Source organism: Salvelinus namaycush, chromosome 2, assembly GCF_016432855.1.
Source record: "Salvelinus namaycush isolate Seneca chromosome 2, SaNama_1.0, whole genome shotgun sequence".
Classification (NCBI taxonomy): domain Eukaryota; kingdom Metazoa; phylum Chordata; class Actinopteri; order Salmoniformes; family Salmonidae; genus Salvelinus; species Salvelinus namaycush.
The window spans coordinates 75,633,137-75,650,265 of NC_052308.1; the positions used below are offsets into that span (position 1 = coordinate 75,633,137).

The 17,129-nt window shown below is 40.4% G+C and overlaps 1 long non-coding RNA gene across 1 annotated transcript; it reads left to right on the plus strand.

Moving 5' to 3' along the window:
* The first annotated feature begins 5,009 nt into the window (after positions 1-5,009).
* On the plus strand, positions 5,010-5,448 carry LOC120028231. The gene is made up of 2 exons (XR_005473412.1): positions 5,010-5,125; positions 5,357-5,448. It is a non-coding gene; the product is annotated as an uncharacterized LOC120028231 (long non-coding RNA).
* The last annotated feature ends 11,681 nt before the right edge of the window (positions 5,449-17,129 follow it).

Below are 17,129 nucleotides of genomic sequence, written 5' to 3' on the forward strand. Positions count from 1 at the left end.
GTGTGTTCTGTTAGGTGTCTCCACTTCACTTAAATAGTCATACTTTGCACCTCACTGAGTGATGCTTATCTCTGGTTTCCATTCACACTTCTGCACATCAGCAGCAGTAGCAGAATAAGAATGTTGTCAACCACCAGCAGGGTTGGGTTCAATTCCATTTCAATTCCACTCAATTCAGGAAGTAGACTGAAATTCCAATTCCAATTATTTCCAATACTTTTCAATTAGGAACATTTAGAAATTGTGGAATTGGAATTTGGTTTACTTTCTGAATTGACTGGAATTTAAACGGGATTGACTCCAACCCTGGCCACCAGTGCTTTTTACTTCCATGATGTATATTGAAATGAATACTAGAATGATATAAGGGAATGTACATTTGAGTAGATGGGTCCTACAGTATTCTACACGTTTATATGCATTTGGATGAAATATTGTAATGTCTGTTTTTTTTTTGTCTTGACGTCACAAATGAAGTTCTCTCATGGTTGAGTCCTGTGACACTGTGTTTCAGGTGTTCTGGGACAAAATACTGTGAGGAGTGTCTGTGACTTTAAAGGGGTCATCAGTGGACCTGCGCTGTCCTATTCCCAGTGTGAACCATGTCACAGAGATAGTCTGGTATAACAAACGGTTGAATGGTAAGACTTATGATCTGAGATGGGACCCTAATTATGAAGGTCGTGTGGAGTACCATGGAACTACAGAGAAGGACTGCATCCTGAGAATCACAGACCTGAGACAGAGAGACATAACAACATATTACTTCAGATATAAAACAAACCAGTATTCAGAATGGAAATATGGCTCATATGGATTCACTCTCAGTCTCACAGGTACTGAATAAATAGTATAGTACAAGTCAAGTTATTTATTACATGTTCTATGAGAAGAGTGAAATGGTGGTGACTGACAGACTTCCTCCATTATTGTTTCATAACCTCTCCCTTCAGATCTAAAGGTGGAGAGGATATATGACAACAAACTGACCTGTAAAACCACCTGTACTCTGACTGACAACCCCACATACATCTGGTACAAGAACGGACACAAAGTAAAGGAGGACACTTCCAGCCTGTACTTAGACTCCTTTAGTGATGCAGACAGTTACTCCTGTGCTGTAAAACGCCATGAGGATCTCCACTCTCCTGCAGTGTGTAAGTGTGGACTTTTACATACAACATTTGTTTCAGGTTGTCAGACAATCATTATTTAATTTGCTGTGAATGTGACGTCCACTTCTGCTTTAGGTCCGTATGCTTTGCCACGCAGTGTTGAACGAGCTTCAAGATATATAATCAAATTCATGAAAATGCACTCAATGGATGAATTTACTTCTACCAGATACCTTTCATTACGTTTTTGCACTTGTACACCATTGCACTACTTTTTGAGCACTGAAGACCCATGAAAAAAAAACGACCAAAGTTTAAAAACTACAAAGCTGAGGGGATAGTCACTTCCTGGTTACTTTCACAGCATATGATTTTAACATTGTTGATTTTTTTTTTCCATTTATATTTGGAGGTGGGGTGCCCCGATTGGCATCACTCATTAGTCAGTATGTGTTACAACTGTGCTGGCTTGTGGAGTTTTATTTTGTTTTCCTCTTCTTGGGCAAATCTTGTGGGCGCGCATGTCTTTTTGGTTCCAGTTGTTGTTGATAGTCAATTTTCAATGGACACCCCCATGAGTGTCTTTCAGAACCCACTGGTCTCATTTTTGTCTTTGTCAGTGACTCTTTTATTAATTCCCACTCTTGTTTTGGTTACATTTTAGGTTTTCTTTCTGAGGTACGTAACAGCATAAGTGTATACAGTAGATATTGTAATTAAGAATTTTATAAAGGTGTTCTATTGTCTTCTTGTGTTTCAGGTCAGAAGTGTTGGAGTGTGACTTACACCCATCAGAAGATCTGTGCTTTAAAGGGGTCAACAGTGAACATATCCTGCTCTTACACATATCCCAGTTATCATGAGATCAAACAAGCTTTCTGGTTTACTAAATGGTCTGGTATGGATGCTGAAGATCTGAGCTCAGTGCCAGGGTATGAGGGTCATATAGAGTACCGTGGGGATAAGGAGAGTGACTGTACCCTAAGAATCACAGACCTGAGATTGAGTGACTCTGCTGGGTACAGGTTCAGATTCATAACATCTGGAGGAAAGTTTTCTGGCTCACCTGTCTCCCTGACTGTCACAGGTAATCTGTCACTCATATCACATCTATTACTGTAATTACCTTATTAAGGGCAGTCATACAGACATAATAGTGGTATGTGATGGAAAAATACCAAATGTAGTATTTCACATTAGAGGACATAAATAGGAGGAGAATAATGTTTATTTCCTTTTACTCTAGATGTTGTGTTGGAGATGGATCCTACATCTGTGTCAGAGAGGGAGAATGTCACACTGACATGTAGAACCAAATGTACATTGGTCCCCAACACAGCCTACAGTTGGTATAAGAATGGACAGCCTTTACCAAACAGCAACACCTACTCTCCTGTCTATATCCTGTTCTCAGTCAGCAGTGAGGATACAGGCAGATACTCCTGTGCTATAGAAGGCCATGAGGATGTCCCCTCTGCTGAAGAGACTCTCACTGTCACATGTAAGTACATTGGAGGTTTAGATGTCCAGTTTCATATACTGATCGTGTTGATACTTGAATTGAGAATATATTGTCTTCCATATGAATATACACTGCTCAAAAAAAAGGGAACACTTAAACAACACAATGTAACTCCAAGTCAATCACGCTTCTGTGAAATCAAACTGTCCACTTAGGAAGCAACACTGATTGACAATACATTTCACATGCTGTTGTGCAAATGGAATAGACAACAGGTTGAAATTATAGGGAATTAGCAAGACACCCCCAATAAAGGAGTGGTTCTGCAGGTGGTGACCACAGACCACTTCTTAGTTCCTATGCTTCCTAGCTGATGTTTTGGTCACTTTTGAATGCTGGTGGTGCTTTCACTCTAGTGGTAGCATGAGACGGAGTCTACAACCCACACAAGTGGCTCAGGTAGTGCAGCTCATCCAGGATGGCACATCAATGAAAGCTGTGCCAAGAAGGTTTGCTGTGTCTGTCAGCGTAGTGTCCAGAGCATGGAGGCGCTACCAGGAGACAGGCCAGTACATCAGGAGACGTGGAGGAGGCCGTAGGAGGGCAACAACCCAGCAGCAGGACCGCTACCTCCGCCTTTGTGCAAGGAGGAGCACTGCCAGAGCCCTGCAAAATGACCTCCAGCAGGCCACAAATGTGCATGTGTCTGCTCAAACGGTCAGAAACAGACTCCATGAGGGTGGTATGAGGGCCCGACGTCCACAGGTGGGGGTTGTGCTTACAGCCCAACACCGTGCAGGACGTTTGGCATTTGCCAAAGAACACCAAGATTGGCAAATTCGCCACTGGCACCCTGTGCTCTTCACAGATGAAAGCAGGTTCACACTGAGCACGTGACAGACGTGACAGAGTCTGGAGACGCCGTGGAGAACGTTCTGCTGCCTGCAACATCCTCCAGCATGACCGGTTTGGGGGTGGGTCAGTCATGGTGTGGGGTGGCATTTCTTTGGGGGGCCGCACAGCCCTCCATGTGCTCGCCAGAGGTAGCCTGACTGCCATTAGGTACCGAGATCAGATCCTCAGACCCCTTGTGAGACCATATGCTGGTGCGGTTGGCCCTGGGTTCCTCCTAATGCAAGACAATGCTAGATGTGTGGCTGGAGTGTGTCAGCAGTTCCTGCAAGAGGAAGGCATTGATGCTATGGACTGGCCCACCCGTTCCCCAGACTTGAATCCAATTGAGCACATCTGGGACATCATGTCTCGCTCCATCCACCAACGCCACGTTGCACCACAGACTGTCTAGGAGTTGGCCACCTCATCAGGAGCATGCCCAGGCGTTGTAGGGAGGTCATACAGGCACGTGGAGGCCACACACACTACTGAGCCTCATTTTGACTTGTTTTAAGGACATTACATCAAAGTTGGATCAGCCTGTAGTGTGGTTTTCCACTTTAATTTTGAGTGTGACTCCAAATCCAGACCTCCATGGGTTGATACATTTGATTTCCATTGATAATTTTTGTGTGATTTTGTTGTCAGCACATTCAACTATGTAAAGAAAAAAGTATTTAATAAGAATATTTCATTCATTCAGATCTAGGATGTGTTATTTTAGTGTTCCCTTTATTTTTTTGAGCAGTGTATATCAATACATATTTTAGTGTGTAACATCCATTTCCCTGAATTTGTATTATCACAATGACATCATTATTTTTAATGATTATTTTTCAGATTGTCTTTTAAATTATTTCTAAATCACCTGTGAAATGTAAAGTCATATTTTGCTATAAATAAGTCCACTGTATTTTACACCAGATGGCCCAAAGAACACCTCAGTCAGTGTAACACACTAATCTATACTAATTTACATCATCTCTGTAATACATGGTTCTACATGGCAGTGTAATATACTAATCTATACTAATTTACATCATCTCTGTAATACATGGTTCTACATGTCAGTGTAATATACTAATCTATACTAATTTACATCATCTCTGTAATACATGGTTCTACATGTCAGTGTAATATACTAATCTATACTAATTTACATAATCTATTGGTGCCTTACATGTTGGGGTGGCAGCGTAGCCTAGTGGTTAGAGCATTGGACTAGTAACTGAAAGGTTGGAAGTTCAAATCTGTCATTCTACTCCTGAACATGTTAATTAACCCACTGTTCCTAGGCTGTCATTGAAAATAAGAATTTGTTCTTAACTGACTTGCCTAGTTAAAAGGTAAAAATATGAGTTGTTATTTTTTCTGTCATCTTCAACACCAGATGGTCCAAAGAATACCTCAGTGTCAGTCAGTCCCTCTGGTGAAATAGTGGAGGGCAGTTCAGTGACTCTGACCTGCAGCAGTGATGCCAACCCACCTGTGGACAAATACACCTGGTACAAGAAGAATGTAACCTCACCAACAGCATCAGGACAGAGTTACAGCATCACTAACATCATCTCTGAGGACAGAGGAGAATATTACTGTGAGGCCCAGAATGGAAGAGGATCTATGAACTCTACAGCTCTGATGATCATTGTAGCAGGTCAAGTTACATCTTCAATACTTCAATACAAATTGACAGGTTTCAAGCTGATCTTAATCATTGTGTTTTGACTGATTACACTTTGGTTTATAATTATGTGTTGGTTTATGATGTCACAAGTATTATAAGATCCCAAAATATTAACATGTATTGTGTTGATATTCTATAATGTGTTAGATTTTAGATTATAAGAACATGCCATGTACTCATGTCATCCATATTTTATTATAGGGAAACAGACCTCAGTTGTGACTGCAGCTGTAGGAATCACAGTGGTTGTTCTGGTTCTCATCCTCTGTCTCTCTGGACTCATGTGGTTCAGGTGAGTGAGATTGCATATTTTTTATATAATTTCACTTCAGTCATTGTAAATTTGAAGTTGTTCATAACTGACTTGCCTAGTTAAATAAAAGTTACAAAAATAAAAGTAACTTAATTTATTAATTGATTGATATCTTCATACATTCATTAATGCACAAAACAGGAAGAATGTCTCCACATCCACCTCCAACACAAGAGACACAGCAGATGATGGACAGGTGAGTCTGTTGGAATCAGAAGATGACTCTGTATGCGTTGTGGAACATTTCCACTCCTCATGTTGTCTGTCCTCTCTCTCCATCAGGGAGACTCTAGTCCAGTGTATGACAATGTCTCAAACATGGCCTTCACCCCTACTGCAGCACAGACAGCGGCCACAGATGACCAGGATGACGTTCACTATGCCAGCGTCCACTTCTCTCGCTCCAAAAACCAGGATGTGCCTCTGTACTCCACCGTCCAGCTGCATCAACCACAGAAACAGGACCAAGATGTCCAATACGCTGCTGTGAAATTCAACCTCCCCAGTTCTGCCACCCAGTGAGCATATTCTGCCATTACAGTCAATACTAGAACATTGTGAACACACAGCATTAAAGGAGAAGTCTGCTTGTTTACAACCAAATCTGGATGGGGTGGGGTTTGGAAAGTTGAATCTCATTTACTGCATTTCTACACAATTAAACACTTTTAAATGGTATTTGGAAAACAGATAAAAAACAAGCAAAAATGACCCCAGCCATTATCACCTTGGCTGCTGTAGGTTAATTCACCTCAGTCCATTATCACCTTGGCTGCTGTAGGTTAATTCACCTCAGTCCATCTACCAATACATAGCCTATTAGCTATTCAGTTGTAATGTTATACACCTGAAAGGGAGGAAATATGAGAAATGATTCACACTGACACACTAATCAGAGAAGAAACAAAAACATGTGATAGTAGATTAATGTAGAACTATAGGGAAGATAGGTCCTGTGGAGATGTTCATATTGTATTGAAACATATCTTTATATATATATAGCTATATAGGGAAGATAGGTGCTGTGGAGGTGTTCATATTGAAACATTTACTTTTTATGTTCCTAAAGTGTTTGATTAGATTAGTACAGATTTTTTCAGGGGACCCCACATGCGGCCCCGACCCCAAGTTTGGGAACCACTGTAAAAACCTCTCTCTCTGCTTGCTTCCTCTCTCTCTCGGTCTCCTCTACTTCTACCTGCATTGCAGCCTGCCTCAGCCTCTCCACTGAGCCCCACATCACTGTCTGTCTCAGTAGCCTACTCTCTGTAAAGGACTTAGTAGTGTATTTGTTTCTCCTGCTGAGGTAGGCTCTGTTTAACGTAAGCTTCTTACTTCATCCTTTTAGCTGGCTAACATGCTGACCAGACCGGACACGTCGTGTGCGCGAGCGTCGCAAAATACATTTTGAAATCCATGTTATTCAATTATTGCACCCACACTGCTCGCTCGCCAACGAGCGTCTTCCAATGCCAAGGGCTAAAATAGAACTCCTTTCTATTTCTGACGCAGATCGTGCTGAAAGTCATGCCTCTCCCATCTCCTCATTGGTTTATAGAAGCAGGTACCCACATGCCATCTCCTCATTGGTTATACCCACATGGGTGATTGAAAGATAAACTGTTTAGCCGGTCGTCGTGGTACTACTATGAAAGTTTAGATGCGATCACCATATAAGTTCAAAGATGAAAAAGCCTGGAAGGAGGAGAGATGACTAGAAACGATTCGGTTGGCCGTTTATGTGTGGATTAATTGTCGGAGTAAAGGACCTTGTGCATTTCAGGTAAAATAACAACTCAATGTTTATATCCCAGGACAAATTAGCTAGCAACAGCAAGCTAGCTAAATAGGACAAATTAGCTAGCAAGTGCAAGCTTGCCATACATGTTTAATGCCATACATGTTTAATGCTTTTCGACCTGTCCCCAAATTAATGTCATTTGCTCAGAGTTTGTTTTGATATTTTAACCTGCGTGTCGTGATCGCATTTGGTGTAGGGGGAGAAAATACATTTATACAAGATGGCGCACGCGCGCAACCGGTTTGGGTTCCGTGTAAGTAATATTAACCAGACCCCTTCAATGTTACTGCAATAGAAATGTCTGCTGGCAGCTATGCCCCCGACCTGACTGACATGTCTATGAGCGACTACTTACCAGTTGTGCACTCATTCTCCGAGAGTGATTTTTTTGTTTGGTGGATGTCTGTAGACGCGGCAGGAGTTGTGAGATAGATTTAAAAAATGCCTTTTGTTCGGCATCTCGCAAACAGATTGTCAGCAGAGCTATCTGCTAGTTGGGGTATTTCGTTTCACGTCGCCCTCGGCCTGTTCAGCGAGAAGGGGAATTAGCCGTTTGAGAGAATGGTGAATGTGCTGCTGAAAAGCAAATCAGGGAGGAAGATCCGGGGGAAGCAGGCAAACATAACGAACAAATCACAGTTCATGATTCCAATCGTTCGCAAAGAGGCAGGAACAATTAGTCAGATCAAGAATATAAGCTTTGAACAACGCTGGGATCAATATTTAGAAGTTGATGCGTAATTAATTTTCTTTATTGTTTACAGTATCTGTATTAGGCTATTATTATTATTTTCAAAATAGACATTCGGTGTCCTCATATGTAGTTAGGGCCATGTGCTCATTGGAGGAGTAGACAATGATGATGTCATCAATAATGCATATTCTGCATTAAGGTAATTCATGCCTCGACACCAGAAACAGGACGAGGATGTGCAATAAGCTGCTGTGAAATGTAACCGCCTCACTGCTGCCCCCCAGTGACCATATTCTGCAATAAGGTCATTCATATGCTGCTGCTTATTGTAGGAGATGTCATCAATATGCAAAACAGTTGACCCCTAGTGACTACTAGTGATGTCATTTCCTTAATCTACCAACCCAACTCAAGACAATTACCATGACATGACTATAATGAGGGAGTGATGAGTTCCAAATGGCACTCTATACCCTATTGAGTGCACTACTTTTGACCGAGTCCTATAGGCCCTGTTCAAACGTAGTGCACTATAAAGGGTATAGGGTTCCATTTGGGACTCAGTCTTTGTTTCATTTCTGTTTCTCTCTCCTCAGACCAGCAGCAGCACAAGCAGCTGAGGTGGATCCCTCTGAGATCTACAGTACAGTCAACAAACCCAGAACCATGAAGACTTGAATATAACAAACCCAGAAACAAAAAGACATGAACAGAACAAGTTTGACAAAAACCTTGTATATCTGAGCCTGTATATTCAAACTAAGTGACATAAGGCCTGAGGGGGTGTGGAATATTGGCCAATATTAACCAGTAGGTTCGAGCCCTGAATGCTGATTTGCTGAAAGGTGTGGTATATCAGTATGACATACAATTACTATTTACTGGTCTACTTATGTTGGTCACCAGTTTCTAGTAACAATATGGTACATCGGGGGTTTGTGGTATGTGCCCAATATACCACGGCTAAGGGCTGTATCCAAGTACTCAGTATTGCGTTGTGCATAATAACAGCCCTTAGCCATGGTATATTGGCCATATACCACACCTCCTCAGGCCTTATTGCTTAAGTTGATAATAGCAATAACAAACTATAAGGGTTTGTGGTATATGGACTGTACCACGGCTAAGGGCTGTTCTTGAGTGAATATGCCGTGGTATATTGACCATATACTGCAAACCCCTGAGGTACCTTATTGCTATTATAAACTGGTTACCAACATAAATTGAACAGTATACAAGTATTTTTGCGTCATACCCGTGGTATATTGTCTGATATACAGTATACACTTCTGAAATGCTGTTTCAGCCAATCAGCATCCAGGACCGAAACCACCCAGTTTATAATAGCATATAATAATATGTTCCATCCAGCAGACACTTTCATCCAAATTCACTCAGTCATTACAGTCATGTTCGAATACATTTCTCGTATGGGTAGTCCCAGCAGTGTCACGCTCATTAAAATGGACGGTCCAAGGCGCAGTGTGAGTTGGGTTCCACATATTTATTTGTAGTGAAACTTAAACCAAAACCAATAAATATACATGAACTATGTGGTGCTGAATGCACTCACACAAAACAATATCCCACACAGCAGCTGGAAACAGGGAACCCTTAAGTATGATCCCCAATTAGAGACAACGAACATCAGCTGCCTCTAATTGGGAACCATACTAAGAGCACCAACATAGAAATGAAAAGACTAGAACACCCCCTAGTCATGCCCTGACCTACAACACCATAGAGAACCAAGGGCTCTCTATGGTCAGGGCGTGACAAGCAGGAATAGAACCCATGCACCATGCTGTACAAACTGGGCAACACAGAACTACTCTATTCACACTCAGAGTAGGAGTTCTGATCTAGGGTCAGTTTTGCCTTTTAAACTATGATGAATAAGTAGGACCTTAACATTTAAAATAAAAAAATGTAAAATTGTAAACATTTCTGATTACAATATCTTTTTCCCAAAATGTTGTATTTCTGAAGTAGGCAACCTCAAGGTCCAGTTATATTTTATAGCTATATATGTTGTTATGTTATATGTCTGAAACAATCATCAGACTTGTGAGACTATATGCTGTATGAAGGCTAACAACAAGAAAGTAATTCTATCTGCTTCTATTATATTGTATTACTTCATATTGTACTGTTAGATGATACACGTAGTAGAAGTTTGGTATATTTTTAGTTTTTATGTCCAGGAAAGTGTTCTGCTTGATGCAAGGTTTCTTATCGCTTTTATCAACAGTTTTTTTTTGTAAGCTAGTGTGTGAAGTGACTTTTTTAAACAATAAACTTCATCGTCATTGTTTTCACCTTGTTATAACAGTATCTTCAATAGAGACAAAATGGAAAGCTTTCAAAATCACACCTCTTGTACTTTACATTACATATAGTAACTATAAATAAGAAATGTACATTGGTTTGCATACCAATAGTGGTTAATCCACCTTCATCACCATCATCATGAATGTACAAAATATACACAGACACTTTCAGGAGGGTCAATAGGTGGCAGGTAGCCTAGTGGTTAGAGCGTTGGACTAGTAACTGAGAGGTTGAGAGATCGAATCCCTGAACTGACAAGATAAAAATCTGACGTTCTACCCCTGACAAGGCAGTTAACCCACTGTTCCTAGACCGTCATTGTAAATAAGAGTTTGTTCTTAACTGACTTGCCTAGTTAAATATAGGAAATAAAAAAAAATGTCCGTTACCTAGACACACAACCAGTTACATTAAATATTATTCATTGTCATTTTAAAAATACACAGACACAATATGACATAACATGGATGTTTGGAGTGTGGAGGGTAATTCAGTCAGTGAGGGCATTCCATTCCAGAACACTGAGAGATGGAACATTCTGGAATGTCGATGATTGATAATAATACATCTCACAGTTAACAAGATCAGACCAGGCAGTGAGATTATTGCCTGATTTAAAGCCTTTTGTCCTTCGAAGAATAACAGTCCACCATTTTGTCCAACTAGTAGTTAGAGAATAAGATACATAATTGTTTAGTGCAAATAAAATAGATAATTGTTCAGTGAGAATGTGAGAATATGATGTCATATAGAATGAGTGCTATGGTCTCCAACATGGCGTGGCTCTTGACCCCCTAACTGTTGTCTGACCTTCCCAGGTAGGTGTCTCTCTTTGGGGACAGAGAGGGCCTAGGAGGGGAGGGGAGAGTGGAGATCCCATGGAGAGATACCTTTTATCATACTCATACCCAAATAATGTTTATTTATTTTATTTAACCTTTATTTTAACATGGAGTACATATTGAGAACTAGGTCACTTTTTAAAATGTGCCCTGTATAATACAACATAAATATTCACATTACACTCTATATACAGTACCAGTCAAAAGATTGGACACACCGACTCATTCCAGGGTTTTTCTTTATTTGTACTAGTTTTACGTTGTAGAATAATAGTGAAGACTAACACACATGGAATCATGTAGTAACCAAAAAATTGTTAAACAAGTCAAAATATATTTTATATTTGAGATTCTTCAAAGTAGCCACCCATCAAGCGCTGTGTGTATCAAGAATGGTCCACCACCCAAAGGACATCCAGCCAACTTGACAACTGTGGGAAGCATTGGAGTCAACATGGGCCAGCATCCCTGTGGAATGCTTTCGGAACCTTGTAAGTCCATGCCCTGACAAATTGAGGCTGTTCTGAGGGCAAAAGTGGGGGGTGTAACTCAATATTAGGAAGGTGTCCTTAATGTTTTGTACACTCAGTGTATATACACAACATGACACAACAACACAACAAAAGCATGTGGACACCTGCTCACAGAACATTTAATTCCCAAATCATGGGCATTAATATGGAGTTTGATATAACAGCAGAGAAATGCTCAACCCTCCAATTATGAGAACTGAAGAGAACCTGGACTGAACAAAACCACCACAGAACCTGGACTGTAGCGAACCAAAACAGAACCTGGACTGAAGGAAACCACCACAGAACCTGGACTGAATAGAACCAAAACAGAACCTGGACTGAAGGAAACCACCACAGAACCTGGCCTGAGAGAACCAAAACAAACCTGGACTGAAGAGAACCAAAACAGAACTTGGACTGAAGAGCTACAGCATCAAACCAAAGCTAGGCCTCACACCTCTGTTCTCCTGCTATCATATTGCTATCATATTGTTATGCTATCCAGAATGTTTTCCATAGCTTTAACTTTTGAGTAAATTTGGAGTTGAATTCTCTTTCCTTGTAGTGATAAGTATGTATATTGATGATAAATAAGATAGACTGTGCTTCTGCTCTTTTCCTGTGGGGTTTGGCCATTTAGAGATGTTTTTATTATATAATGTACTTTTCTCAGTGACTGGTATTGATAACATTGACAACAGCTTTTTAATGTGTAAAGTCTCGGACCAAGTTTATCTTGATGTGTTGAAATGATGTACTTTGTATTGCTGTCAGACATTATTGAGCAATGGCAATAATGAGAAGGAGAAGTTACACCATAATCACACTTTTTTTTACATACAATTATGAATTACTACCTAATTTAGATAAAGTATGATTCAGTGTAATTTATGCATCATGTTGTAAATAAGCTCAAAGTTTAAGACAATTCATACAAAATGTTTTTCTTTTAAATGTTGCAGGTTAGCCTGTCATTCTTAAAAATAAGAAAAAGATTTTAAACGTATTCCACAGTTATTATAATATTGTATGACATCATTGGGTGTCAAGCATGTAAATGTGGCCGCGTTCGACATTGCAGCCGACTTTAAAGGGGAGTCAAGACTGACTGATCTACAAATAATCTGAGGTAGTTATTTATCATGCAAGGTGATTTGTAGATCAGTCAGTCAGAATTTACCCGTCACAAGTCACAGTTTTGATGCTCTTGAACACAGCCTGTGTGAATGAGGAAGGAAGCCATCTCTGAATCAGCATCTTGGTCCCTGACATAGAGTTGGATAGAGGGCACAGCTTTGCATCTTTTCATGATGGGTTTTATGATCGGCAGCATAATTGAGGGCTCTCTGTATTTTAAAGTAGTACATTTCTTCTTCTTCAACCTCCATGACTTTAATGACAGTCGATAAACAAACTGAAAGGATGCATACAATGTTATGCCCATGCTTAAACAGCCTTTGTAGCTAGTGTGCCTTTTATCCAACTCTATGGTCTTTCACTACTTCAAAGTTGTGTCAACCACGGACCTCATACCTCACAGTCAGTGTCTGTTTCCTCAGACTGACAGATAGTTCATTACAAGACCTCTCTCCCCTTCACTCTGTAAGTATGCTTGACAATATCTTAAAATATGTATATTTTATTATTTGTCTATAGCCATGAACCATATTCCTCTGTTACGGGCATGGCGACGCTATAGGAAATTATGCTGTTTTGTTTTTCTGTTATGTACAGTTTACTCTGTAGATGTATTTTTGCATATGAATCTGATTGGGAGATATACTGTACAAGTGGTTTCATGTATCAGACTTTTGCATGTTATTGTGAGGGTTCTGAGAGTAGTAGATTATAGTGGAGAGGTTTGCATGTTATTGTGAGGGTTCTGAGAGTAGTAGATTATAGTGGAGAGGTTTGCATGTTATTGTGAGGGTTCTGACAGTAGTAGATTATAGTGGAGAGGTTTGCATGTTATTGTGAGGGTTCTGAGAGTAATAGATTATAGTGGAGAGGTTTGCATGTTATTGTGAGGGTTCTGAGAGTAGTAGATTATAGTGGAGAGGGTTGCATGTTATTGTGAGGGTTCTGAGAGTAGTAGATTATAGTGGAGAGGTTTGCATGTTATTGTGAGGGTTCTGAGAGTAGTAGATTATAGTGGAGAGGTTTGCATGTTATTGTGAGGGTTCCGAGAGTAGTAGACTATAGTGGAGAGGTTTGCATGTTATTGTGAGGGTTCTGACAGTAGTAGACTATAGTGGAGAGGTTTGCATGTTATTGTGAGGGTTCCGAGAGTAGTAGACTATAGTGGAGAGGGTTGCATGTTATTGTGAGGGTTCTGAGAGTAATAGATTATAGTGGAGAGGTTTGCATGTTATTGTGAGGGTTCCGAGAGTAGTAGACTATAGTGGAGAGGTTTGCATGTTATTGTGAGGGTTCTGAGAGTAATAGACTATAGTGGAGAGGGTTGCATGTTATTGTGAGGGCTCAGAGAGTAGTAGACTATAGTGGATACTTTTTTTGAACATTTGATTGTGAGATATATCCTGTACATGTTGCTTGTAATATTTTTGCCTGCTAAATGTGAGCCTAAAAAGGTAAGACTCTCACATACACGTGTCGGTTTGAGAGGAATAGATTATAGTGTGGACATTTTTGAAAATGATCTAAAGTAAGAGTGACAGTAACAGTAAGAGTGATTGAGTGAATGTTTCGTAAAAGGTTTAGGAGTAGTATTAACATGAGACAGTGATGGTGGGTTGTGTTTAGGAGTAGTATTAACATGAGACACAGTGATGGTGGGTTGTGTTTAGGAGTAGTATTAACATGAGACACAGTGATGGTGGGTTGTGTTTAGGAGTAGTTTTAACATGAGACACAGTGACGGTGGGTTGTGTTTAGGAGTAGTATTAACATGAGACACAGTGATGGTGGGTTGTGTTTAGGAGTAGTATTAACATGAGACAGTGATATTGGGTTGTGTTTAGGAGTAGTGTTAACATGAGACACAGTGATGGTGGGTTGTGTTTAGGAGTAGTATTAACATGAGACACAGTGTTGTGGGTTGTGTTTAGGAGTAGTATTAACATGAGACACAGTGATGGTGGGTTGTGTTTAGGAGTAGTATTAACATGAGACACAGTGTTGTGGGTTGTGTTTAGGAGTAGTATTAACATGAGACACAGTGATGGTGGGTTGTGTTTAGGAGTAGTATTAACATGAGACACAGTGATGGTGTGTTGTGTTTAGGAGTAGTATTAACATGAGACACAGTGATGGTGGGTTGTGTTTAGGAGTAGTATTAACATGAGACACAGTGATGGTGGGTTGTGTTTAGGAGTAGTATTAACATGAGACACGGTGATGTTGGGTTGTGTTTAGGAGTAGTATTAACATGAGACAGTGATGGTGGGTTGTGTTTAGGAGTAGTATTAACATGAGACAGTGATGGTGGGTTGTGTTTAGAAGTAGTATTAACATGAGACACAGTGATGGTGGGTTGTGTTTAGGAGTAGTATTAACATGAGACAGTGATGGTGGGTTGTGTTTAGGAGTAGTATTAACATGAGACAGTGATGGTGGGTTGTGTTTAGAAGTAGTATTAACATGAGACACAGTGATGGTGGGTTGTGTTTAGGAGTAGTATTAACATGAGACACAGTGATGGTGGGTTGTGTTTAGGAGTAGTATTAACATGAGACACAGTGATGATGGGTTGTGTTTAGGAGTAGTATTAACATGAGACACAGTGATGGTGGGTTGTGTTTAGGAGTAGTATTAACATGAGACACAGTGATGGTGGGTTCGTTGGTTTAGATAAACACAATCACTTTCCTGTTCTCCTTTCCTGTCTGTCCTCTGACAGGCCTCCTGAATCATATCAGAAATCTATATATGCACATTAGACTTTATAGAATATGGTCCTCTGTAGCTCAGTTGGTAGAACATGGCACCTGCAACGTGATGGGTTTTGTTCCCTGGACCACCCATACGTAAAATATATGCACATATAACTAACTGTATGTCGCTTCGGATAAAGGCATCTGCTAAATGGCATTATTTATGGACAGCAGACTACAACACACTACACAGTCAATACAGCAGGCTATGGTGATGTTCATTGATGCCTCTGATAGATTAAGCTACTACTAGTTCTGTACAACAGAGGAGGCTGGTGGGCAGAGATATAGGAGGACTGGCTGGAATTAATGGAACAGTATCCATTAATTCTATTCATATTACTGCACAAATGAATAAGGACATCAGGACTGGAGGCTGCAGTAATGTTGAGATGCCAGTAGGGAGACCTCTAGTCTAGAACACTGCAGTAATGTTGAGATGCCAGTAGGGAGACCTCTAGTCTAGAACACTGCAGTAATGTTGAGATGCCAGTAGGGAGACCTCTAGTCTAGAACACTGTAGTAATGTTGAGATGCCAGTAGGGAGACCTCTAGTCTAGAACACTGCAGTAATGTTGAGATGCCAGTAGGGAGACCTCTAGTCTAGAACACTGCAGTAATGTTGAGACGTCAGTAGGTAGAGCTCTAGTCTAGAACACTGGAACCTTCAGTATCACTTTGATGCAGCTGATGAGGAGTGTAAATTGAATGTGTTTGTAGAATAGAATGAATGACATCATGGAACTGACCAAATGTAAATGGAACTTTGACCTGTTCCATGTAGAACTCAGAGGGACAAGGCAGCACATTCTAAGATATTATAAACATTCCATATAGAATAGTCAACATAGTGTTAACATGGTTCTGTTTTTAAATACAAGTGGAAATGGGGGACATTTTGTCCATTATAGAAATGTAGGACCCATTTTAATACAGTAACCTCCCTTTTCTGACATGCTGGTCTGGTCCTCATGCATGTTAATGTCTTAAAAGAGGAAGGAAAGGACAGTTCTGCATCAGCTACTTGTGTTCTGACTACTATAAATATGTATCTTCCACAGAACTGACACTTACTAGCAGTTTCCACTCACTACCAGTCAGTTGACTCACTGTACAAGACCTCACCCCTTCACTTCACTCTGTAAGTACTCATGACAATATCTTGAAAAATTGTTTTTGGTTACTTGTTTTTAGTCATAAGTCATATTCTTGAGGGTAATGTATCATTGTTCTTCTTGTTATGTTTTGATCTGTGTTTTGGTTGTTACATCAGGGTCAGTATTCATAAAGTGTCTCAGTGTAGGAGTGTTGATCTACATAGTGATGAGATGATTAACCAGGGTAAAATAGACATGCAGACAAACATTGTAGCACTGCAGTGTGTGTGTGTGTGTGTGTGTGTGTGTGTGTGTGTGTGTGTGTGTGTGTGTGTGTGTGTGTGTGTGTGTGTGTGTGTGTGAGGGGGGGGGGGGGGGGGGGAGTTGTACAATGCTAGACAAGACCACCTTGTTGACCTGATAGCCAGCGAGGTGAGACAAGTAGTCTCACCAACAGCACACATGCATAAACATTCTTGTGTAAGGGG